The sequence below is a fragment of the Lepus europaeus genome, chromosome 2 (assembly GCF_033115175.1).
Source record: "Lepus europaeus isolate LE1 chromosome 2, mLepTim1.pri, whole genome shotgun sequence".
NCBI classification, from domain to species: domain Eukaryota; kingdom Metazoa; phylum Chordata; class Mammalia; order Lagomorpha; family Leporidae; genus Lepus; species Lepus europaeus.
Genome location: NC_084828.1, coordinates 98,622,091 through 98,647,895, shown reverse-complemented (window position 1 = coordinate 98,647,895; position 25,805 = coordinate 98,622,091). Strand labels below are relative to the sequence as shown.

Below are 25,805 nucleotides of genomic sequence, written 5' to 3'. Positions count from 1 at the left end.
CTAATACTGACTCCTGTTTTTAAATCAATGAGTAAATAGCAATTATAGTTAGAAAATGATGACAAGGAACTTTCATCAAAGGGAATAAAAGCCTTTGTTAGCATAAAGAAATAAGTTTGCAGCTACTTGCTCAAAGGATGAGCATTCATTTAGGTTTCAATTGATTGCATAGTAGACCATCAGTAAAAGAAGGCTTTCTAAGGCAAGATAATACAACAGTAGGAAAAATACGACTTTGTGTCTCTAACCTCAAACTTCCTCCACATCAGTGTAAATTAAATAAACAAAGCCCAAGTATTCCCTCTGCCTTCAAACCAGTTTATTTCTTATGGACATTTTGAGGAAGAAAAATGCAATGGAGAGATGTGAAAGCTATGTGATGTCTAAATCTAAGCTCTCTTCTGGTTCTCATGCCCAATGCAAGTGTCTCTCTATCAGATGTCTCTTCTTGGAGGTTGCACACATATCCCCAGTTCACTATGTCTGAGATCTTCCTCAGCACCAAGGAGTTTTCCACTCACTGATCTTCCCGTAATGACTTGTTTTTCAATTTCCAATTTGGATTATGCTTTCTTGCCTTTCCTTGCCTTTGCACACTCCCTCCCTCCTCTCTGAATGCTACCTCCAGCCCAGCCCACCCCCTGCTGGAGTGTTCCCATCTAGGTTTATAGACTCCTGTGCTAGCCTGTATTTCTGCCTTCCCAGTGCTTATCCCACCATTGCTGGTCACTATCAGGAACTAAAATGTAAGGTGGGCTATGAGGTTAGTTTATTTTATCCTCTACAATGACCTGTGCCTGGCATATGTCAAATCAGTGACATTTGTAGAATGAAATAACTAAAGTTTCATATGGAGGGCAAAGAAACAGCATACTCAGCACAGCAAATACAAAAAGGAGTTTGGGTTCATCTTGCTGCATTACCAGCCCTTCATGGCCAGTGGAAAAAAGGAGTGGGGTTGGTGGAGGCAGATGAGGAATGAGAGGTGCAAGGTGATGGTGGTGGTGGAGATGGAGGAAATAGAAACTCAGCTTCTTTCTGGTGGTTAATGGAGCTCTCTCCAATACTCTGCCTCTCCTCTTTCTCTCACCCCATTCTCTCCAGTTCTAATAATCACCAGCTGGGGCCACTTAAACCTAACGGTTTCTATGTTATGAAAGCATCTGTTAGAATGCAGGGAAGCCTTCAGACAACACCAAATCAATTTATTTCATTTTCTCTTGCTTCACCTCAAATACTTGGAATTTATTATTCTGAGGGATGGGAAGAATGACACAGGTTTAGTTGTTTATTGGAGACGTAAGAATCTATCTCCTGTGGCACATCCCAGGAACCAGCCACAATTAACTTCTTCCTGAACTGTGACTGATACAGCATTGTTATTTAATTTATGTGCTTAAATTCCAAAAAACTTAAGTATAAAAATATGGTTATGGATAAAATAGATATCTGTCTATCTATGTATGCTCCTGGTGGAAACCAAATGGGCCATATGAGAACCTAATTCATGCTAAAAGGCAATTTTGTGATGCAGAGAGAGTGTGCAGCTTATAGATTTGGTGACTGGATATTTAAGACTTACATCATAAATAAGAGTGTCAGTTGTTAACAACAGGAGTCACTGTGTATTTACCCCCCATGTAGGATCTCTGTCCTTAATGTGTTGTACTATGCGAATTAACAGTGAAACTAGTCTTCAAATAGTACTTTATACTTTGTGTGTCTGTGTGGGTGCTGAGATTAGTGTCCTTATATGAAAAGGAAGAGAATAGAGCAGACTTGCTCTCCCTCTCTCTGTTCCTGTCTCTCCCTCTACCATGTGAGACCCCAGTGAGAAGGTAACTAAAAGCCAGGAAGAAGGTCCTTCCCAACCTTCAAAATTGTGAGAAATAATTTGTTATATGGTGTTATGTTATAGCAGTGTGCGCTAAGATGCGTTGTGAAGTTCACTTTTATGCTGTCACTGGAGGTCTGCCTCCAGGGCCAGGTGACCTGGGTTAGAATGCCTGATCCTCTGTTTACTAACTTTGAGATCTTGGGTGAGTTTCCCAACTTTTATGTGTCTCAGTTTCCTCAACTATTGAATGGGTTTGACAATAGGGGAGGAGAGGCTGGCACCGTGGCTTAACAGGCTAATCCTCAGCCTTGTGGTGCCGGCACACCGGGTTCTAGTCATGGTTGGGGCGCCAGATTCTATCCCGGTTGCCCCTCTTCCAGGCCAGCTCTCTGCTATGGCCCAGGAAGGCAGTGGAGGATGGCCCAAGTCCTTGGGCCCTGCACCCACATGGGAGACCAGGAGAAGCACTTGGCTCCTGGCTTCGGATCAGCGTGATGAGCTGGCCGCAGTGGCCATTGGAGGGTGAACCAACGGCAAAAAGGAAGACCTTTCTCTCTGTCTCTCTCTCTCTCACTATCCACTCTGCCTGTCAAAAAAAAAAAAAAAAAAAAAAAAAAGGGGGGGGGGAGGAGACACACACACACACACATACACACACACAGATCTTCTATAGATTGGTTCACTGTCCAAATGGCTATAACAGCTGGGGCTAGGGCTGGGGCAAGATGAAGCCAGGAGCCTGGAGCGTCTTCTGAGAATCCCACATGGGTCCAAGGACCCAAGCACTAAATCTTTGGAAAAAAGCCTAAAATAAAATAAATCTTTAAAAAATAATGTAAAGAAAAAGTTTAAGTTCTGTTCTGAAAACTGTGAGAGTGAGAATGATTCCCACTTTACCATTTGGCTTAACATCATTTGCAAAAATGGCTACCTGCTAAAGAATTTTGTCTTTGCTAACAATACTCCAATTGAATTGTTGGGGGTGGAATTCCCATTGAAAACACATTTGTGAATTTTGCAGTGAAGAGAAAGTAATTCACATTCTTGTTCAGCTCTGAAAAATCTGCTGGGGAGGAAGCACCTGAAACAATCCACTTCCTGGAGAATTTGCCGTGGGTAGAGGGGATTGAAAGAAGGCAGCTTGAGCTAGGAGCTAGAGGAACACTGGGATGGGAGAAAGATGAAGAGGGAAGAACTCTTCATGTAGGTATGGAGGATTGCATGCAGTATAGTTTGACTGGCCTGGAAGATTTTGGAGCTTGAGTGTTTACCTTTGGAAATGGTGGAGTAACTTGAGGCCTGATTTTGAAGTAACTGGAATATTACCAATATAAAATATTTGGATCTTACTTTGTAGGAAAGATAGAGGAACTGTTCTTGGAGAGAAGAGTTGGTGTCTTAGTATTTTCCCTGCCAGCTGTTTTTAATACAGTGCCTGGCACAATGTAAGAATTCAATAATATTACAATTGAATGAATGAGTAAAGAGGGGTAGCTTCCTTTGACTCAGGAGATTTTTTTTTCTTTTTTTTTTTTAACTTTTATTAGCAATATAAATTTCCAAAGTACAGTTTATGGATTACAGTGGCTCCCCCCCCGCCCCCATAAATTGCCTCTGACCCACAAACCTCCCAACTTCTGCTCCCTCTTCCATTCCATTCACATCAAGTTTCATTTTCAATTATCCTTATATACAGAAGATCAATTTAGTATATACTAAATAAAGATTTCATCAGTTTGTACCCACACAGAACATAAAGTGTAAAATACTGTTTCAGTACTAGTTATAGCATTAATTCACATTGAACAACACATTAAGAGATTCCACATGAGGAGTAAGTGCACAGTGACTCCTGTTGTTGACTTAACAGTTTGACACTCTTGTTTATGGCGTCAGTAACCTCCCTAGGCTTAGTCATGAGTTGCCAGGGCTATGGAAGTCTTTTGAGTTCGCTGACTTCAATCTTATTCAGATAAGGTCATAGTCAAAGTGGAAGTTCTCTCCTCCCTTCAGAGAAAGGTACCTCTTTCTTTGATGGCCCCATTCTTTCTACTGGGATCTCACTCACAGAGATCTTTCATTTAGTTTTTTTTTTTTTTTTTTTGCCAGGGTGTCTTGGCTTTCCATGCCTAAAATAGTCTCATGGGCTCTTCAGCCAGATCCGAATGCCTTAAGGGCTGATTCTGAGGCCAGAGTGCTGTTTAGGACATCTGCCATTCTATGAGTCTACTGTGTATCGCACTTCCCATGTTGGATCGTTCTCTCCCTTTTTGATTCTATCAGTTAGTATTAGCAGACACTAGTCTTGTTTATGTGATCCCTTTGACTCTTAGACCTATCAGTGTGATCAATTGTGAACTGAAATTGATCACTTGGACTAGTGAGATGGCATTGGTACATGCCATCTTGATGGGATTGAATTAGAATCCCCTGGCACATTTCTAACTCCACCATTTGGGGCAAGTCAGCTTGAGCATGTCCCAAATTGTACATCCCCTCCCTCTCTTATTTCCACTCTTATATTTAACAGAGTTCACTTTTCAGTTACATTTAAACACCTAAGAATAATTGTGTGTTAATTACAGAGTTCAACCAATAGTATTAACTAGAACAAAAAAATATTAAAAGTGATAAAGTATTAAGTGATACATCAACAGTCAGAACAAGGGCCAATCAAGTCACTCTTTCTCATAGTGTCCATTTCATTTCAACGGGTTTCCTTTTTGGTGCTCAGTTAGTTGTCACTGATCAGGGAGAACATATGATATCATATGATATTTGTCCCTCTGGGACTGGCTTAATTCACTCAGCATGATGTTTGCCAGATTCCTCCATTTTGTTGCAAATGACTAGATTTCATTTTTTTTTTTTAATGTTGTATAGTATTCTATAGAGTACATGTCCCATAATTTCTTTATCCAGTCCACTGTTGATGGGCATTTGGGTTGATTCCCAGTCTTAGATACTGTGAATTGAGCTGCAATAAACATTAAGGTGCAGACAGCTTTTTTGTTTGCCAATTTAATTTCTTTTGGGTAAATTCCAAGGAGTGGGATGGCTGGGTTGTATGGTAGGGTTATATTCAGGTTTCTGAGGAATCTCCAGACTGACTTCCATAGTGGCTTAACCAGTTTGCATTCCCACCAACAGTGGGTTAGTGTCCCTTTTTCCCCACATCCTTGCCAGCATCTGTTGTTGGTAGATTTCTGAATGTGAGCCATCCTATCTGGGGTGAGGTGAAACCTCATTGTGGCTTTGATTTGCACTTCCCTGATTGCTAGTGATCTTGAACATTTTTTCATGTGTCTGTTGGCCATTTGGATTTCCTCTTTTGAAAAATGCCTATTGAGGTCCTTGGCCCATCTCTTGAGTGGGTTGTTTGTTTTGTTGTTTTGGAGTTTCTTGATCTCTTTGTAGATTCTGGTTATGAACCCTTTATCTGTTGCATACTTTGCAAATATTTTTTCCCATTCTGTTGGTTGACTCTTCATTTTCCTGACTGTTTCTTTTGCAGTACAGAAGCTTCTCAATTTGATGCAATCCCAAATGTTAATTTTTCTTTGACTGCCTGTGCTTCTGGGGTCTTTTCCAAGAAGCCTTTGCTGGTACCTATATCTTGCAGGATATCTCCAATGTTCTCTAATAATTTGATGGTGTTGGGTTGTAGATTTATGTCTTTAATCCATGTTGAGTGGATTTTTGTGTAAGGTGTAAGGTACGGGTCTTGCTTCATGCTTCTGCATGTGGAAATCCAATTTTCCCAGCACCATTTGTTGAATAGACTGTCCTTACTCCAGGGATTGGTTTTGGATCCTTGATCAAATATAAGTTGGCTGTAGATGTTTGGATTGATTTCTGGTGTTTCTATTCTGTTCCATTGGTCTATCCATCTGTTTCTGTACCAGTTCCATGCTGTGTTGATAACAACTGCCCTGTAGTATGTCCTGAAATCTGTTATTGTGATACCTCTGGCTTTGTTTTTGTTGTACAAGATTGCTTTGGCTATTCGAGGTCTCCTATGTCTCCATATGAATTTCAGCATTGTTTTTTCCAGATCTGAGAATGTCTTTGTTATTTTGATTGGTATCCCATTGAAAGTATAAATTGCTTTTGGGAGAATAGACATTTTGATGATATTGATTCTTCCAATCCATGAGCATGGAAGATTTTTCCATTTTTTGGTATCCTATTTCTTTGTTTAAGATTTTATAATTTTCATCGTAGAGATATTTAACGTCCTTGGTTAAGTTTATTCCAAGGTATTGGATTGTTTTTGTAGCTATTGTGAATGGGATTGATCTTAGAAGTTCTTTCTCAGCCGTGGCATTGCCTGTGTATACAAAGGCTGTTGATTTTTCTGCATTGATTTTATATCCTGCTACTTTGCCAGACTCTTCGATGAGTTCCAATAATCTCTTAGTAGAGTTCTTTGGATTCCCTAAATAAAGAATCATATCATCTGCAAAGAGGGATAGTTTGAGTTCTTCTTTCCCAATTTGTATCCCTTTAATTTCTTTTTCTTGCCTAATAGCTCTGGCTAAAACTTCCAGAACTATATTGAATAGCAATGGTGAGAGTGAGCATCCCTGTCTAGTACCAGATCTCAGTGGAAATGCTTCCAACTTTTCCCTGTTCAATAGGATGTTGGCCGTGGGTTTTTCATAAATTGCTTTGATTGTATTGAGGAATGTTCCTTCCATACAAGCCTCACCAGCACAGCCAGAGTAGACCCCCGCCCCAGGGAGAAGAGATAGAGTCTGGCCCAGCCACCATGGCAGTGAAAGTGTGTGGGACCCATAAATGCACATGGACCCAGAACAAGGGTGCTGTATTTTATCAAATGCTTTCTCTGTGTCTATTGAGATAATAATATGGTTTTTTCTTCTGCAGTCTGTTAATGTGGTGTATCACATTGATTGTTTTGCAAACACTGAAGCATCCCTGCATACCAAGGATAAATCCCACTTGGTTTGGGTGGATGATCTTTCTGATGTGTTGTTGCATTCTATTGGCCAGAATTTTATTGAGGATTTTTGCATCTATGTTCATCAGGGATATTGGTCTGTAATTCTCTTTCAATGCTGCATCTTTTTCCGGCTTAGCGATTAAGGTGATGCTGGCTTCATAGAAGGAATTTGGGAGGAGTCCCTCTTTTTCGATTGCTCTGAATAGTTTGAGAAGAATTGGAGTTAGTTCTTCTTTAAATGTCTGGTAGAATTCAGCAGTGAATCCATCTGGTTCTGGGCTTTTCTTTGTTGGGAGGGCCTTTATTACTGTTTCAATTTCTGTCTCAGTTATGGGTCTGTTTAGGTTTTCTATGTCTTCATGGATCAATTTAGGTAGGTTGCATGTGTCCAGGAATCTGTCCATTTCTGATAGATTTCCCTGTTTGCTGGCATACAAGCCCTTGTAGTAATTTCTGATGATTCTTTTTATTTCTGTGGTGTCTGTTGTTACGTTTCCCATTTCATCTCTGATCCTATTGATTTGGGTCTTTTCTCTTCTTTTTTTAGTTAGTTGGGCCAATGGGGTGTCAATTTTGTTTATTTTTTCAAAAAACCAGCTCCTCGTTTGGCTGATTTTTTGTAATGTTTTTTTGGATTCAATCCTGTTGATTTCTTCTCTGATTTTAATTATTTCTCTTCTCCTACTAGATTTGGGTCTGTTTTGCTGCAGATTTTCTAGACCCTTGATATGAATTGAAAGCTTATTTATTTGGTGCCTTTCCAATTTCTTGATGTAGGCACCTATTGCTATAAACTTTCCTCTTAACACTGCTTTTGCTGTATCCCATAAGTTTTGGTATGTTGTGCTGTTATCCTCATTTACTTGCAGAAAATTTTTCATTTCTCTTTTGATTTCTTCTGTGACCCAGTGTTCATTCAGGAGCATGTTGTTCAATCTCCATGTGTTTGCACGTGCTCTAGGGATTCCTGAGTTGCTATTTTCAAACTTCATTCCCCTATGATCTGAGAAGCAGTATTGTATGATTCTAATTCTTTTGAATTTGCTGAGACTTGTTTTATGGCCTAGTATGTGGTCAATCCTAGAGTAGGTTCCATGTACTGCTGAGAAGAATGTAAATGCTTTCTGTGTAGGATGAATAGTTCTGTAGATATTTGTTAGATCCATTTGGGGTAAAGTGTCGATTAAATCTACTGTATCCTTGTTGATCTTCTGTCCGGTTGATCTGTCTGAGAGTGGAGTATTGAAGTCCCACAGTACTATTGTATGGGAGTCTAAGTCTCCCTTTAAGTGCCTTAACAAATCTTTTAAATAAACCAGTGCCCTGTAATTAGGTGCATATAAATTTATAATAGTTTTTTCAAACTGTACCTCTCTTTGGGACTCTAGATTCATGATTCTACTCTCTCCTTGGTATCTTCACGTGACTAATCCAAAGGCACTTCACTGTTGATATGTTTGTTATGGACTTCACAGTTTTCTTCTAAGACCTGATATTTTTAGTTTTCTTATTTCAGTAAACTACTCTACTATCCAACATGAACTGGGAATCCAGGAGGCAGTCTTAACAACGTACTCTTTTCTGCCACATCCAAGCTCTGTTGATTTTGCCATCTAAATATCTCTCACATAATCGCTTTTATTACCATCTTCACTGGTTAACACTGCACACAACCCACACCAGGATTACCACAGTTACCTTTGAACTGGTATTTTTGCAAACATTCTGATTTTTCTCTAGAATAATCTCTATTTAGCAACCAAAAGGATTTTTTGCTATAGATAAATATGATCATGTTCCTCTGAACTTAAAATGCTCAAGTTAATTCCTATTGTTCTTTTTATTTATTTTAATATATACAGAACAGATTTAATGTAATTCATAGGTACTATTCCATTGAATATAATGATACTTCTCTTCCTCCCTGCCTCTTTTCCTCCCTCTGTTCTCCCTCTCTCTTTCTCTCTCACTGTTTTAATTTTTCAGATAACATATTTTTAATTTACATTATAGTCAAAGGCTTAATTCTCCACCATATAAACAGTTCAACAATTAACAAGTACAAAGACCTTTGTTCAGCAGGAATATAGGCGAGGGCTATAAACAATAATCAAATGAAAAGATGTCAATTTCACTCATATATAGTAAATTTTAAAAATAACCACAGATCATTAAAACTACAGTAGTATGTAATTCTTAACTATTTGAAAAAGATATATAAAACAATGTTTGACAAAACTATATTTGTAGCAATACTGATTGCTATACAGAAGCATGTTTTTTTTTTTTTTTAATTTTAGCTCCCACATATAAGGGAGAACCTGTGGTGTTTGTCTTTCTGTGTGTGGCTTGTTTCAGTCAAAACAATCTCCTGTTATTCTTAAGGTAAGACCAAATTCTTAACATATCCTATAAGGTCCTTCACATGTAGCCCCACCACCTCTTCCGGCTTGTTTGGCTTTTACTTCTTTAACTCCTGCTTTTTCTTTGTATTTCCACTTGATACCTATTACTTCAAGCAAGTCTTTCTTGCCCTCCCGGATAGATCAATCCTCTACTGCATATAGCAGAGTGTGCCTTTGTTTTGTTGCTCTTGTCATAGATGTAGCTGCCCATTTATTTGGTATTTTTGGCCATTAATACTTGTCTTTCCCACAAATTTTGAGCTATATGAGGATGTGATCTATCCAACATTAAATTTCCAGTGGTTTGTAGAGAAACAGTAGATAGTTAATGGATTAAGTTGCTAATTATATAATTATATGTATATAAATTTATACATACACATATAATTTAGTGGTGGCATAGAGAATGAACAGGTGTGTAAAGAGTTCACTCATGAAGTAGCAAGATAAATCTTAGATGAAGGAGATGTTGTAAGGAATGAGCTGATTAGGAGGGTGAGGATAACACCATGAGCCCAGTTTTCTGAAAACAATGTACTGAAGTACCCGCTGGAAGTCTGCAAGATAATTAATGTGATATAGATTATGGCCACTATTTCACATATATGCACACTCAGAGAAGCCTCTAATTTATGGGTGTACAGGTGGGACCGAGAAGGGTGATATGGGAACAGGCACTTTTACACTGTGTTGGTATTAAGAATGTCCTTTGATCTGTAGCTGTGACATCTATTTGTAGAGTTTGACTAATTTTTCGTTTTAGGTTCATGTTCTTCCTGTTGCTTTAGCTCAGAAATAAATAGCATGCTCAGAGCCATCAATGATGGAAGGGGCTAAAAAGTGCTAAATTCAGTGCAGTTGACCTAGTCTCTGTGCTTACACAGACTATAGCCAAGGCTCATTGTGTGGATTTGCTGCTGCAGGGTGTCAACAACTCAAAACACAAGGTACCCCAGATTGCTCTCTAGTATAGAGACCATGATCCAATCCTTGTGAAGGACACGAGGAAAATACTTGCAAATTAATTTAGCAGACTTCCCCCTAACCATTTAAAATCATGGAAACAAAAAAAAGTGTATTTTTATTTGCATATTTTATTTGATTAATTAGGCATTGTCTCACAGTTGTATTTATATTACCAGTATATGCTATTTTTCATATCACACACAAAATATTTTCCCATGTTTATGTATATTCTTTCTAGATATCCTTTCTGGTGAATCAATGATATTTCAGCAGATTCAGTTAACTTGATTTATTTTGTTATGTTTTTACATGGAATATTTTAGATTTATTACCACATTTTCATTCTAGAACTGTTGCAGTGCCTGTGTCTTTTCCTCTGTTAATTTATTTATACAATCTAAATTCTTCATGGTGGGAATACTAAGTTAAACATTGCAGGCCTCTTGAACTCTTGATTTATGTTATTAAAATCCTTTTCTAAAGGGTTGCAACAATTATATCTCAAAAATAAATGAATGCAAACAAATGTATTTGCACACTTGCCAGGTACAATATCCTATTTTTGACCACATAAAACAAGTGATACATTTGAGAGAGGAAGAAATAACATTATAAAATTAATATTTGAGATTGTGCTGTGGTTGGAAAAGTACAGAAGCACAAACAGGAGACGTCTTTGGAGGATACAAATTATAGCATAGGAAATGAGGAAAGCCTGGGTGACATTGAGAGAATATCAGACATATTAAAATTGGAAAATTGGGGGCTAGCATTGTGGCACAGTGGGTTAAGCTGCTACTGGCAATGCCAGTATCCCATTTGAGCACCAATTTGAATCCTGGCTGCTCCACTTCCAATCCAATGCCCTGCTAATGTACTTGGGAAAGCAGTGGAAAATGACCCAAGTACTTGGACTCTGCCACCCAGGTGGGAGACCCAGTTGGAGTTTCAGGGTCCTGGCTTTGGCCTGGCCCAGCCCTGGCAGCAGATGGAATATCCTTTTCTCTGTCTTTCCCCCTCTCTGTAACTCTGCCTTTCAAATAAATAAATAAATAAATCTTTTTTTTAAAAAATGGAAACGTGGAGTTATTACACAGGGTTGAGATAGAGGGAGAGACCTATTAGAGAAGGAAGAAATCTTTTAGGATGATTAATGTATTCATCTTATGGGACTGGTGTGAGAAAGTACCATAAAAGGAATTTATCACCTTATAGTTGTGGACATCACAGTGTTTCTCCTGAGCAGGGTCAGTTTCTCCTGAGGACTGTGAGGCAGATTCTGTTCCATGCCTGTTATCCAGCCTCTAGTTGCTTCTGGAATTCTTTGGCTTGTAGGTGACTTTCTGTGTCTTCCTTCAGTTGTTTACCCTTTATGCTTATCTGGCCTTGCATCCAGCTTTTCTCTTTCATACAGATGTAGTCGTATTGGATGAAGGTCCAGTCCAGTGGCTTCTGTTTGGCCTGGTCATCACATAGACCTTGTTTCCAAATAAGAATACATTCACAAGTACTGTGGATGTCTGTAGGTTCTGTATCATTTTGGGAGGTCCAATTCAGCTTGTAATAGTCAAATGCAAATCTGTGCGTAGACAAGATGGATTAAGTGTGGTAGAGGGGAAAGAGCGTGTGTCCTGAAGTCAGGATGTGCTAGATTTGAGTTCCAGTTCAGCTATGTATTGTTTTTGTAATTGTAGTAAGTTAATGTCTCTGAATCTCTAGTTGCCATACATGTGTGTGTATATACATATACATATACATATACATATACATATACATATACATATACATATATATCTCTCAGTGTTATGAGGATTGGGGCTGATGAAAGCAATGAGTCTTAGCATAGTGTCTCACAGTTCATGTGTGTTTGATAAATGGTAGTTTTAAAAATGTTAATCTTCAGGAAAAAGAATCCATTTCTGAGATGTAAGCTTCCTTAAATGGACTGCGGGATCCATTCTGAATGGGGATCTTAACAACACAGTTAATCTTCCTTTATAAAAGATTTTCCCAGTGATGTTGTAGGATCCCAAATGATGGGTAAAGGGTAATTGTCTTGGATCAATTAAGATGAGGTCTGGATCAATCATTGAAGATTCTCTTTTTTATTCTCATTTGATCTGGCTGTTTCCTTTTTCATATACAAAGATGCTCAGGATTCAAGACTGAAAATGACATGGAGAGTCAAGGGGATAAGTCAAAGTGGAGTTTTTATATAGTTACAGGATTTAGTGATGTTTCATTTTAGGTATTTGCCTTTTGATGTAGATTTGACATTATTAAGCATCACTAATAGTTTTCAGAAGTTTAAAAGAGAGACATTGATGCGGCAAGAATCAGTTGAGATTGAGGAAGAGTACATGGTGGTAGGTGATATTATGACTGGTAATCTGATCAGTCACACTCCACATAGGAGGTGTTGAGGAAAAAACCTCTGGGTTTGTTTATTTACTTTTTTCATTCAACATTATATTTGATTGCCATTTACTTTTCTAAATTTTGTTTTAGTTTTTAATAAGTTCAATGTAGTTCATAGATCTCATTCTGAGGATATGATGATATTCCCTTTCTTCTTCCCTCCCCCTTTCCCCTTTCTTCTTCCCTTCACTTTTTTTATTTTATTTTTTTTAATTTTTGACAGGCAGAGTGGACAGTGAGAGAGAGAGAGAAAGGTCTTCCTTTTGCTGTTGGTTCACCCTCCAATGGCCGCCGTGGCTGGCGCGCTGCGGCCGGCGCACCGCGCTGTTCCGATGGCAGGAGCCAGGTGCTTCTCCTGGTCTCCCAGGGGTGCAGGGCCCAAGGACATGAGGCCATCCTCCACTGCACTCCCTGGCCACAGCAGAGAGCTGCCCTGGAAGAGGGGCAACCGGGACAGGATCGGTGCCCTGACCGGGACTAGAACCTGGTGTGCCGGCGCCGCAAGGCGGAGGATTAGCCTAGTGAGCCGCGGCGCCGGCCTCTTCCCTTCACTTTTGAAATAACATATTTTTAATTTGCATTGTAGTCAAGGGCTTAATGCTCCAGTAAATAAAGAATTGAGCAAGTAAAAAGAAAAAAGGACCTAGCTTAGTGGAAATATAGGCAAGGGCTATGAACAGTAATCACATGGAAAAATGACTATTTCATCCATAGATAGTAAATTTCAAAGTAATCACAAATTATTAAAACTATAGTAGAATAACATTCTTAACCATTAGTTGACAAAGGTATGAAACAAAGTTTGACAAAACTATATTTGCAGCAAGACTGGTATACATAGACCTTTCTTTTTCTTTTAAAGATTTATTTATTTAAGATTTATTTATTTTATTTGAAAGATTTACAGAGAGAGAAGGAGAGAGAGAGAGGTCATCCATCTGCTGGTTCACTCCCCAGTTGGCTGCAACAGCTGGAGCTACACCAATCCAAAGCCAGGAGCCAGGAGCTTCTTCCAGGTCTCCCACGCAGGTGCAGGGGCCCAAGGACTTGGACTATTTTCTACTACTTTCCCAGGCCATAGCAGAGAGCTGGATCAGAAGTGGAGCAGCCGGGTCTCAGCACCCATATGGGATGCTGGCACTTCAGTGGCGGCTTTACCCACTACGCCACAGCGTCGACCCCAAAAGATCTATTTATTTATTTGAGAGGCAGAGTTACAGAGAGAGAGAGAGAGAGAGAGAGAGAGAGAGAGGTCTTCCATCCTCTGTTTTACTCCCCAAATGGCCACAATGGCTAGAGCTGCGCCAATCCAAAGCCAGGAGCCAGGAGCTTCTTCCTGGTCTCCCACATGGATGCATGGCCTAAGCACTTGGGCCGTGTTTCACTGCTTTCCCAGGTCATTAGCAGGGAGCTAGATTGGAAGTGGAACAGCTGGGACTCACAGGAACTCGTATGGGATGCTGGTGCCGCAGGCAGAGAGGCCTAACCTACTATGCCATAGCGCCAACCCCTCTTTTTTTTTTTTTTAATTCTAGATCCTCGGGTTTGTTCAGGATCTCAATTCTGTTTAATTGATTCAGTTAAGAAAAAAGACTGAGGAGAAGACATTGTTTGTATTTAGTTAGTTCTTTGGCTTTAATCTCTAGGCACAGAGAACTGTCAATATGGTTTGAGGCAATAAAGAGAATAAAAATGTTTTATTTGGCAAATACAGAAAGGACAACTTTGATATTTTTGAGATGATGATAAAGCAGTTGGAATATTATAACGGGAGATTTCAAAATTTCATTGAAAAAATGCTATGAAAAAGCTATTCATAGATTTTAATTTTTTGTTTTTGCACCAAAATAAACTTATCTTCTCATTCAAGTTTTCATGAACTTTTTGAAGTACCCTCATATAAGCTACCTGTGGCACACCCAGATAGGAAGAAAGAAGAAAATGGGGTTATCTGCTCTGTGAAACTGGGATTCAAAGTCACCCAATTGTAATTTGACCTCATCTGGTTCAGCTATTTTATCTTTTACAGATGATCTAACTTGAGACTTCAGTTTTTTTAAAAAAAGTAAAGATACAAGAAATTATTGAGCATGGTGTAAATGATACTAAGAAATAAACTGTAAGGTTTACTGATTTTATAATAAGCAATAAACTCCTCCTAAGATTCTAAATATCTACTTCTCACCTGTTCTCATTGGGAAATTAATGAAAAATATAGATTAGCTTATATATGGAAGTACTTCTGCATTACAGGTGCATTCCTGTTGTTGTGGTTTGTCATGCATTGTCTCATGATCCTCATCTAAAATCTATTCTGGTTCACATCCTGTATATCTTCTGTGCTAGGTTAGCACTGACTTAATTAGAGTATAAGTACTCTTCTGTAGGGTTCTCAGCCTCACTGAATCCTTCAAGTTAGAAGTTTGGGAGCAAAATTTGCAATTTGGATTGAAACTTTGGAACTTGTGCCATTTTCTATGTGTCTTATCCAGAAGGATGGAGAGACTGTCTCTTGTTTGATGGATACAATATTCAGTCAGAGATTATGTACAATATGCCATTTTATAAAGTTAGTAGGTACACAATAAAAGTATAGGCACTTTTTTCAGTGTGTTGATGCCTAAGAATTTTATCACTACAATTAGCCTTATGTATCTGTGTGTTCTGCATCCAAGGATTCAACCTATTGTAGATCAATATACACGTGCACACACTGCATATATATCTACAAATTACATCTGTACTGAACATGTGAAGATTTTTTTTTCATTCCCTAAATAATACAACAAATATTTACATAACATTTTCATTATATTAGATATTATAAGTGATCCAAAGATAACATAAAGTATATGGGAGAATGTACATGGATTATAGGCAATACTATATCGTTTTATGTGAAGGAGTTGAGCATCTGTTGATTTTGATGTTGTGGGAGTCCTGGAAGCAATCCCCATGCTCCTGAGAGGCAACTGTATCTCACTGTACCAGGAGTCTGGTGATGTACTGTGGTTTTTAATTGAGCTCAGGAGACTCTAGCCCAAACTCCTAGTAATTGAACAATAGCTAAGTCCTCCCCCAAATTGTGAGCCTGCAGGAAGCTCTAACAGTTTCAGTGATATCAGTAGGACATCTGCTGTCCCACTACAATTCTCTAGTGGTCAGTACCTAAAAACTACTCTTAAAGGGATGAGGGAAGATAAAGGAGCAATGCCTGGATCCTGTCTACCAGCTATGGGTCTTAGGGAAAGATACTCTTGTACTATTCGTCCTTTTATAAGATGTATCTTCCAGCACAGATGCTGGAAACATACGATCTTCATGGACCACAGCACCTAACTAGAAAACCTGAGAAGGTCTGAGTCTCAGAGTATCACAAGACTGGATAGATTTTAGCAGGCAGAACCTAAGGCAGCACTCCATTTTCTCACTCATTCACATGGCTTGTCTTTGCCCAAGTGAAAATCTGGCTCTTGCAGATAGTACCCCTAAGATTAGTTCATTGGAAGAAGAGGTCCTCTTACTGTGTTATCTTGCAAACAAAGGCTGTGTAACACTACTGAAAATCAAACATTTTTGTGCCTAATATTAATTGACAAATATAAAATTATTTCTAATTTATTTATTCAAATGATATATTGCAAACTAAAATCTGCATAATGTAGAAACAAACATACTTATTATAACTATTGCTTTTCCTCTATACAAATCAGGATAACTATAACACAGTTCTTTAGAAAGTTCCTCCATATAACTGTGTTAATATTATGTGGTGAGTGATCCATCATTTCCTCATAAATTTGAAAAATGTCTTTATATTCTTACATATGCCTGGTCTTAATTCTGGGATCTATTTCTTTCACTGACCTATTTTTCAATTTCTGTACTGTGAACAATTTTGAAAATTGCTGACATTAAGGTATTTCAATGTGTAAGACTAGACTAATTTATTTTTAAAATTAATTTCTTAATAATTCTACATTTTTTATTTTGGAAAGTCTAATTTAAAACAACTATATTAAAATCAATGAAAATTTTGATTTTACTTTTAGTTGATAGATTAAATACAGAAAGTGTTGATATCTTTACAATATTGCCATTAAGTATCATGATATATTTCTTCATTTTAAGAAGTCTTATTTTTATAGAAGGAGCATTCCTCAACACAATTAAGGTAATTAATGATAAATCCACAGCCAGCATCCTATTGAATGGAGAAAAACTGGAAGCACTTCTCCTAAGATCTGGAAACAGGCAAGGATGCTCAATCTCAGTATTTCTGTTTAATACAGTCCTAGAAGTTTTAGCCACAGCGATTAGGTAAGAAAAAGAAATCAAAAGGATAAAAATTGGAAAGGAGGAAATCAAACTCTCCCTGTTTGCAGATGACATGATTATATAGGGATCCAGAAGACTCCACTGAGAGACTGTTGGAACTCACTAAAGAGTTCAGTAAAGTGGCAAGAAATAAAATCAACACAGAAAAATTAATAGCGTAATAGCTTTTGCATACACAGACAATGTCATGTCTAAGAAAGAACTTTTAAGATCAGTCCCATTCACAATAGCTACAAAAAAATTAAATACCTTGGAATAAATTTAACCAAGGGTGTCAAAGATCTCTATGGTGAAAATTATAATACACTAAAGAAAGAAATAGAAGACATTAAAAAAAATGGAAAAACATTCCATCTTTGTGGATAGGAAGAATCAACATCATCAAAATGTCCATACTATCAAAAGCAATTTACAGATTCAGTGTGATCCCGATCAAAATGCCATTCTTTGCAGATCTAGAGAAAATGATGCTAAAATTCATATGGAAACACGAGAGACCCCAAATAGCTAAAGCCATCTTATACAACAAAAACAAAGCTAGAGGCATCACAATACCTGATTTCAAGACATACTACAGGGCAGTTATAATCAAAACAGCCTGGTACCAGCACAAAAAGAAACATGTAGACCAATGGAACAGGATACAAAATCAAGAAATCAATCCATGCATATACAACCAACTTATCTTTGACAAAGGAGCCGAAGTCAATTCCTGGAGCAAGGACAGTCTCTTCAACCAATGGTGCTGGGGAAACAGGATATCCACGTTCAGAAGTGCAAAACAAGACTCCTACCTTACATTTTATACAAAAAAATCCACTCAAAATGTATTAAAGACCTAAAATTATGATACTATCAAATTACTAGAGAACATTGGGGAAACTCTGCAAGACTTCTTGGAAAAGACCCCAGAGGCACAGGCAATCAAAGCCAAAATTGATAAATGGGGTTGCATCAAGTTGAGAAACTTTTACACTGCAAAAGAAAACACTCAGCAAAATGAGGAGGCATCCAAAAGAATGGGAAAAATATTTGCAAACTAAGCAGCTGATAAAAGGTTAATATCTAGAATCTCTGAAGAGCTCAACAACAATGCAAACAATCCAACTAAGAAATGGGCAAAGCTCTTTTTATTTTTTTTAAAGATTTATTTATTTATTTATTTGAAAGTAAGAGTTACACACAGAGAGAAGGAGAGGCAGAGAGAGAGAGAGAGAGAGAGAGAACGAATGTCTTCCATCTGCTGGTTCATTGCCCAGTTGGCTTTGATGACCAGAGCTGCGCCAATCCTAAGCCAGGAGCTCCTTCTGGGTCTCCCATGTGGGTGCAGGGCCATCTTCCACTGCTTTCCCAGGCCATAGCAGAAAGCTGGATCAGAAGTGGAACAGCCGGGACTCTAACAGGTGCCCATATGAGATGCCAGTGTCTCAGGTGATGGCTTTACCTCCTACGCCACAGTGCTGACCCTTTCAGTTGTTTTCTAATAAGCATTTCTTAGTTTTACACTTGATTCTAAGAAGCACTTTGGCTGTATCCCATAAATTTTAATATATAGTTCATATAGTTTTTTCTGTTGAGTAAATTAATTTTAGTGGAATTTCATAATCTTATTTTTGTTGTGAATTTATAATATTGTGATTATATCTAATATTACTTGTGAATGTCAACTTTGAGAAATATTTTGAGAGTTTGTGACTTAAAATATGCCCATTTTTGATAATATTTCAGAGTTGTTGAAAGATTTTTCTGCATATATGGTATTCATATATTAATAAAATTAATTTGATACTAATGGTATTCTTTTTGTTTGCTTACCCTTTTCTGAAAGAGATAATGTTTTTCTGGAATAATTTTGCTTTGATAAATACATATTTTTTTCTAGCAGCTTTACTTTTGTATTTTCATGATAGGCTCTTTAGGCATGAGAGTTCATGCCTATAGTTATCTTCTTGAAGGAATTACAGCTTATATCATTATAAATCCCTCCTTGTCCCATTTCATCTTTTTGATTTGAGTTCTACTTTTTATGATGATAATAATGCTATACACTTTCATTTACTGTGACTTCCCTGATGTATTTTTCTGTGCCTTATTTTTAATCTTTGTTGTTTATTATAAGTTGCATGCTTTTAGGAATTAAATCTAAGTTTAATTTACTCTTATTGATACATTTGATTTGTTCTCATTGTTTTGTTCTGTTTTCATTTGATCAATGGTTATTATATATATTTATTATACTGATTTTTGCTAGATAATTTTCTCTGCTCTTTTATCCCTTCTGGAGGCTTGAGTTTTTTTCTATTTTTTATTGTAAAATTTGAGATTGACATATCAAAACATATTTTATATGTGAAAAAATTAATGATTGTTTGTATCCTAACCTCATTCCTTCCCTTCTTCCTCCTCCAACTCCTCCTCCATTTTAATTTGAAAGTCAGAGTTACAGAGAGAGAGAGGGAGAGAAAGTCAGAATTACAGAGAGAGACACAGGGAGATCTTCAATCTGCCAGTTCACTCCCCCAGGTGGCCACACTGGCCAGGGCTGAGCTAGTCCAAAGAAATGGAGCAGCCAGAACATGAACAAGTGCCCATATGGGATGCCAGCATTGCAGGTGGCAGCTTTACCTGCTGTGTCACAATATCAGCCCCACCTCCCTTTCTTTTAACTTTTATAAAGAAAATGTGTTGTAGTCATATAGATTTTGTTTCTAGAGTGTCATTTCTTTATTAGTGTTTAAAATACTTCATTTTTAGAACAGTTTCATAGCCACAGAGGAACTGAAAAGATGGTAATACTCATATAATTCCCGTACCAGTTTTCCCTATTATTATATCTTATGTTAATATCTTATATTAATATGGCACATTTGTTGTGATTAATGAACCAACATTGGTATAGTATTATTAAGCAAAGTCTATATTTTGTTCAGATTTCCATAGTTTTTATTGTGTATACTTTCTCCCCATGATTTTATACCACATTATATTTGGTTATCATGTCTTGATTATGTCATATCATGATTATGACAGTTTCTCAGACTTTCTTTGTTTTTAATGAATGTATTTGATTCCTATGGCTGCTGTTACAAATTACAACAATCTGGTAGTTTAAAAAAATAGAAATTGATTCTCTCACAGTTTGAGTGAGGGCTAAATGTCTGAAATCCTGCAGAGCCACATTTTTAGGGAGCTCTAGGGTGAATTATTCCTTTTCTCTTCCAGCTTCTGGTGCCTGTCTTGGCATTCTTGGGATTGTGGCTTCATGGTTCCCATCTCTGCCAACGTCTTCACATTGCCTTTTTCTTTTTTTTTTTAAACTTGTATTTAATGAATATAAATTTCCAAAGTACAGCTTATGGATTACAATGGCTTCCCCCCACCCCCATAACTTCCCTCCCACCCACAACCCTCCCCTTTCCCGCTCCCTCTCCCCTTCCATTTGCATCAACATTCATTTTCAATTCTCTTTATGTACAGAAGATCAGTTTAGTATATATTAAGTAAAGATTTCAACAGTTTACATTGCCTTTTTCTATGTGTGTCTTCATGTTAAATCTTCCTGTGCTTTTATTTTATAAGGACACTTGTGAGGGCATTTGGAGCCCACCCATGTAATCCAGGGTAGTCTCGTCTTAAGATCAAATACTCCTTCTCTATATAATTATTATATTCTCTCTAGAGAATATAATATTTATAAGTGAACACAGATAATACCAATTTCAAGTTTAGTGGGATCATTGAAGCTATCCTGTTTGGGTAATGGCATTTAGAGCACAAAAATCAAATGTTATCATGAGCAGCTTTGAGGTACAGCCTTGCCAGGGAGTTTTAGGGGAATCTGTGTGACTGGTTGATGTCAAGTTGAGTGATTCATTAAGTAATCCATTTGTGAGTTCTTTCTTGATTGGTTTTTGGTTTACGCCTCATGTGCTTCCTTGAGGCAACATGGACACAGGGGACTGCTGTCTGGCATCACGAAAGGCCTATGGGTCAAATATAATCATATATAATTTTTATTGCTATTTCTTTCCATGTTAAAAATTAGGGTAAGCCATGTTTGTCTCCCAATTCTTTTACTTAACATACAGAGATGGGGCAATAATATATCAAGGACTGTGTGAACTGAATGAAACATAAGAGAGTGATCCAGTCTTGGACAGGCTAAGGAATTGGGCAAAAAAGATAAGTAAACAGACAAGTTGTAATGAAATGTTATAAGTTATGTATAGATATAGATATGAGCAAAATAAAAACAGGATGGGATAAATCTGCCTGGGAAGATAATTTTAGAGCTGGGTTGAGTGGGTACCTGAAAAATGAAGAAATTGTGAGGATATGTAGGTTATTTTCCATTTGCCCACCTAGTTCCACTCTCTGTCCTTACAGTCTGTATCACCCAAGATTGTTTTTGGCTTCTAGGTGGATTCAACCAATGAGATAGCATAACAGGAGATTGGCCAGAGGGTAGGAGGAGAGAGAAGTTGGGTCTTTTTAGTTTCCCTTCCAACTTTACTGCTCCATTTAGGTCAGTGTCTGATTTGTCTACATATAGGGTGGCAAAATGGAAGCTGATATGGTCATCACAATGTTTTGAGGAGATAGCCATTAGTCAGCTTTTCACCACTGTAACAAAACATCTGTGGCAGCCTAACTTTATAAAGGAAAATAATTTATTTTGGCTTATAGCTTTGGAAGTTCACAGTCCAATACTGGGCAGCCTTCATTTGTTCAACCTCTGCTGATGGTATTCTTACTGGGAGAATCCCAGAGACACAGGGCATCATGCAGTAAGAGACAGAGAGCATGCTTGTCAATGTCTCTTGATAAAGCCATGATTCAGTTGCCCTAATGACCTAATCCAATCTAATCACTTCTCAAGGGACCCATTTCTAAATACTGTAATTGGATTAAGTTTTCATTCTTTCAGTGCCATTAATTATAGCTTTGAAGTTTAAACTACTTGAGTTCAGAGACCAACTGTAAAACCATAGCATGGTAGGTGATAATGCCAAGAGGATCAGAAGACTAAAGACTGAAAACTATTACAGTACTTCATTTAAGAGAGGAGAGGCATCTGCTTTAAGGCAGTGTACACAGGCTAGAGATGAGATGGAACATTGGCAGTAAATGCCAGGAGATTTAGTGACGTGTTGATTTGAGGGGTGAGAGGAGTTATATGTGATAAAACTTTGCCATTTGGTGATACTTAAGAGACTGATGACAGAAATATGGTAAGATGGAAATATGGAGGAAAGGGGAGAAGACAATGTGTTTGGAATAGTTTTGACCAAATTTTGATCTTCGATTCCAGGACATTGAGTTATGCCTACACACATATTTGCATCTGTCAAGGAATTTAAAATTATTATAATGAGTACTTTAAAAATCTGTGTAGCATGCTTTTGTACACTACTTTACAAAGGTTATTTAGCCGGCGCCGTGGCTTAACAGACTAATCCTCCACCTTGCGGCACGGGCACACCGGGTTCTAGTCCCGGTTGGGGCACCGGATTCTGTCCCGGTTGCCCCTCTTCCAGGCCAGCTCTCTGCTATGGCCCGGGAAGGCAGTGGAGGATGGCCCAAGTCCTTGGGCCCTGCACCCCATGGGAGACCAGGAGAAGCACCTGGCTCCTGGCTTCGGATCAGCGTGATGCGCCGGCTGCAGCGGCCACTGGAGGGTGAACCAACAGCAAAAAGGAAGTCCTTTCTCTCTGTCTCTCTCTCTCTCACCATCCACTCTGCCTTTCAAAAAAAAAAAAAAAAAGGTTATAAAGTGAGAGTCATTAGCAATGGAAGAGTTAATCTGTGCCTCATATAATTTACTGATAATAGGATGAATGAAGCTTTCTCAACCAATACTTTAAAAATACTAAGCCATTCATAAGTGAAAGTATTTCTGTTAAATTACAGCATAGTGGAGGAGATTTGAAGCATTCATGAGTGAGTGCAAAAATAAAGATATTCTGTTGTTTATATAAGTTTTTCTTTTTAAATTTGATACTATTCCTGGCAAAATTTATTTTTAAAAGGGTAACTTTATACATCCTTATTGAAGTCAGTTTCCAAGGCTAAAGTCTGAGAGATGATTTTCCTGTCATTTTGAACACCAAGGAGCCTGCACTTCCACTGCTGTGATTATTTCAAGGTGAAAGGTGAGAAGAAACGTTCCTTCCCGTTTATTCAGCTGGGATGTCAGTATTGGTAATCTCAGTCGCTATGGTATTTGAGCCTGTTGGCTCTGAAAGGATTTACTCTTTTGCACAAAGAAAGAGCAGAATGGCGGTGGCAAAGATAAAAAGAAATGAGATTTAGAAAAAGTGGATTTCTGTGTCCACAAAATAGCTTTTTATTCAGGGAAGCTTTAATGGGAATTAGCAGTATTGTTTCACATAAAGGGCTAGCTTAATGCAGTGGCATGAAAGGTAGATATATTTATAGTTTAAAAATTTATACTTCTCTGTGATATTATTTGGTGAATTAAAAAAAATCAGGGATGGATATCAGGCTATTTGGCTATTTCTTGTGTTATTAAGATGCTTCTACTTTATATTTATTAACACATACATAGATTTGGTTTAACTATTATACCTTTTATGTGTCTGACTTGATGGGAGAAAGAAGGTCAACCCAAGCTCTGATAAACCAGAGGTACCTTCCTTTCTGTGACTTCATTGAAGGGCTAATCTCCTTATTGTTTGATTACAACTTCTAAAAATGATGGTGGAAGACAAGCTTTCTGTAGGGGAGGTTTCTTTCATAAGTGCTAGAAAAGTTACACTGAATGGGATACAGTGTGTGGGATACAATGTAAGCTCTCCAGGAGTTTACAGACCTAGAGAAATTGTAGAAATAACTATCTTATTTTTGTTTGAATTGCCTAAGGTCTTGGAGATGATATTTAAGTGGTCTGATCTAGTCCATTCACTCTAAAGAAGAGAAAACTGTTGCCTGGGGATGGGAAGCAACCTGTCCAAGATCTCAAGGCTGGTCCACAGTAAAACTGATAATTTACTTCAAGTGCAGTGCACTCTCTGGGGCATCACGGAGCTTAGTCTAAGCACAATAGGAAGCATTTAATCTAAGCATAAGAGGAAGAGTGAAGAAAGTGGGGAAGGAAATGCATGTAGGGCACTCTTCTACCATGAGAGCCTTGGGCTTTTTAAAGTTAATGTCAGGGACTGGCACTGTGTTGTAGAGGATTAAACCACCATCTGCAGTGCTGGCATCCCATATGGGCACTGGTTCTTGTCCCAGCTGCTCCACTTCCAATTCAGCTCTCTGCTAATGTGCCTGGTATGGAAGCAGAAGATGGCCAATTCCTTGGGCCCCTGCCATTCATGAAGGAGACCCAGAAGAAGCTCCTGGCTTCAGCGTGGCCCAGCCCTGGCCGTTGCTGCCATTTGGGTAGTGAACCAGTGGATGGAAGATTTTCTCTCTCTCTCTTTTCTGTGCCTTTTAAATAAATAGATCTTTTTTTGAAAGTTAATGTTCATATTTTTTCTTTTTCTTTTTCTTTTTTTTTTTTTTTTGACAGGCAGAGTGGACAGTGAGAGAGAGACAGAGAGGACTTCCTTTTGCCGTTGGTTCACCCTCCAATGGCCGCCGCGGTTGGCGCGCTGCGGCCGGCGCACCGCGCTGATCCGATGGCAGGAGCCAGGTGTTTATCCTGGTCTCCCATGGGGTGCAGGGCCCAAGGACTTGGACCATCCTCCACTGTACTCCCTGGCCACAGCAGAGAGCTGGCCTGGAAGAGGGGCAACCGGGACAGGATCGGTGCCCCGACCGGGACTAGAACCCGGTGTGCCGGCGCTGCAAGGCGGAGGATTAGCCTAGTGAGCCACGGCGCCGGCCTGAAAGTTAATGTTCATATTTACTATTATGTCAATGCAGAACTCATAGTCTACTTCAGAGTTTAATGTCCCAAAATCAGATGAGTGGAGTCAAAAGAGAAAAGGGATGATGTACATGTGAGAAACTCAGGTTTAGTTTGACTTTTACTGCCTATGGGATTTGGGGTAGTCAGGGCTTCCCCAGTTCCTCATCTAACTCTTGCTTTTTGCTGTATTTGTGATGGAACATTCTTGATCACCCAATATCTTATTTTCTTTTGTGACAACAACTTGATTTCTGTTTGGAGAGTTACTCTTGCCCCCTGGTGAAACTCTTCCAAGGTGTTCTGCCTTTCTCTGGCCAAGGGGTGAACATGTCTCTCAAACTGACCTATCAGAGACTTTCTGTCAGACTTTATTTCCTAAGGGTATTACAAAAAGGGGAAATAATGCTTTTGTTTCTGGCTCATGTTGGTGGTGACTCCTTGAAGAGACATCCACTAACTCATCCTATTTAGATTCATACAGTTGCTTTGAATGTTTCCATTTCTACCCAAATGAGAGAAAATTTATTGTGCAGCCTTCCATCTCTTTTAATTGCTTTCTGGTAGTTCATATTTCTGCTTAATGTGGCTAGATTTGGTTTCTGTTGCTTCCGAACTTGGTCGACAAGCTCATAGGGTTATCATGAAGCTAAAGTAAAATCAGCCTCAGATCAGAAGGCTATTGTTATTGTATTCATATATTGTACCTTTTGCTCTTTGGTGTATTTTAAGTTTCTTAGAGATTATGACAGGCAGTCTGTTTGGCATTATGTCTCAGACAACTAGATATAGCTCATGCCTTCAGGGTTTGGAAATTTTTGGCCAGGAAGAAAGTACCCTCTACCTTGTTAATTAAGCTTCAATAGCAGACAGACTCTAAATTCTTTAGGAAAAGAAGAAATATAAGAAAGACAATGTGTGCAAGGTCTTGAATACTTCCAAGGGTAACCAGCAAACCAGATTAGGCCAGAGAGGTGCCTTAAGGAGGGACTCTGCTTTCTC

General features: G+C 38.4%; 1 pseudogene; it reads right to left on the bottom strand.

Annotated features, from left to right (window-relative positions):
* Nucleotides 1–25,571, bottom strand: part of LOC133751402 (transcription factor COE1-like) — a 119,462-nt pseudogene extending 93,891 nt beyond the window's left edge.
* Nucleotides 25,572–25,805: the final 234 nt, after the last annotated feature.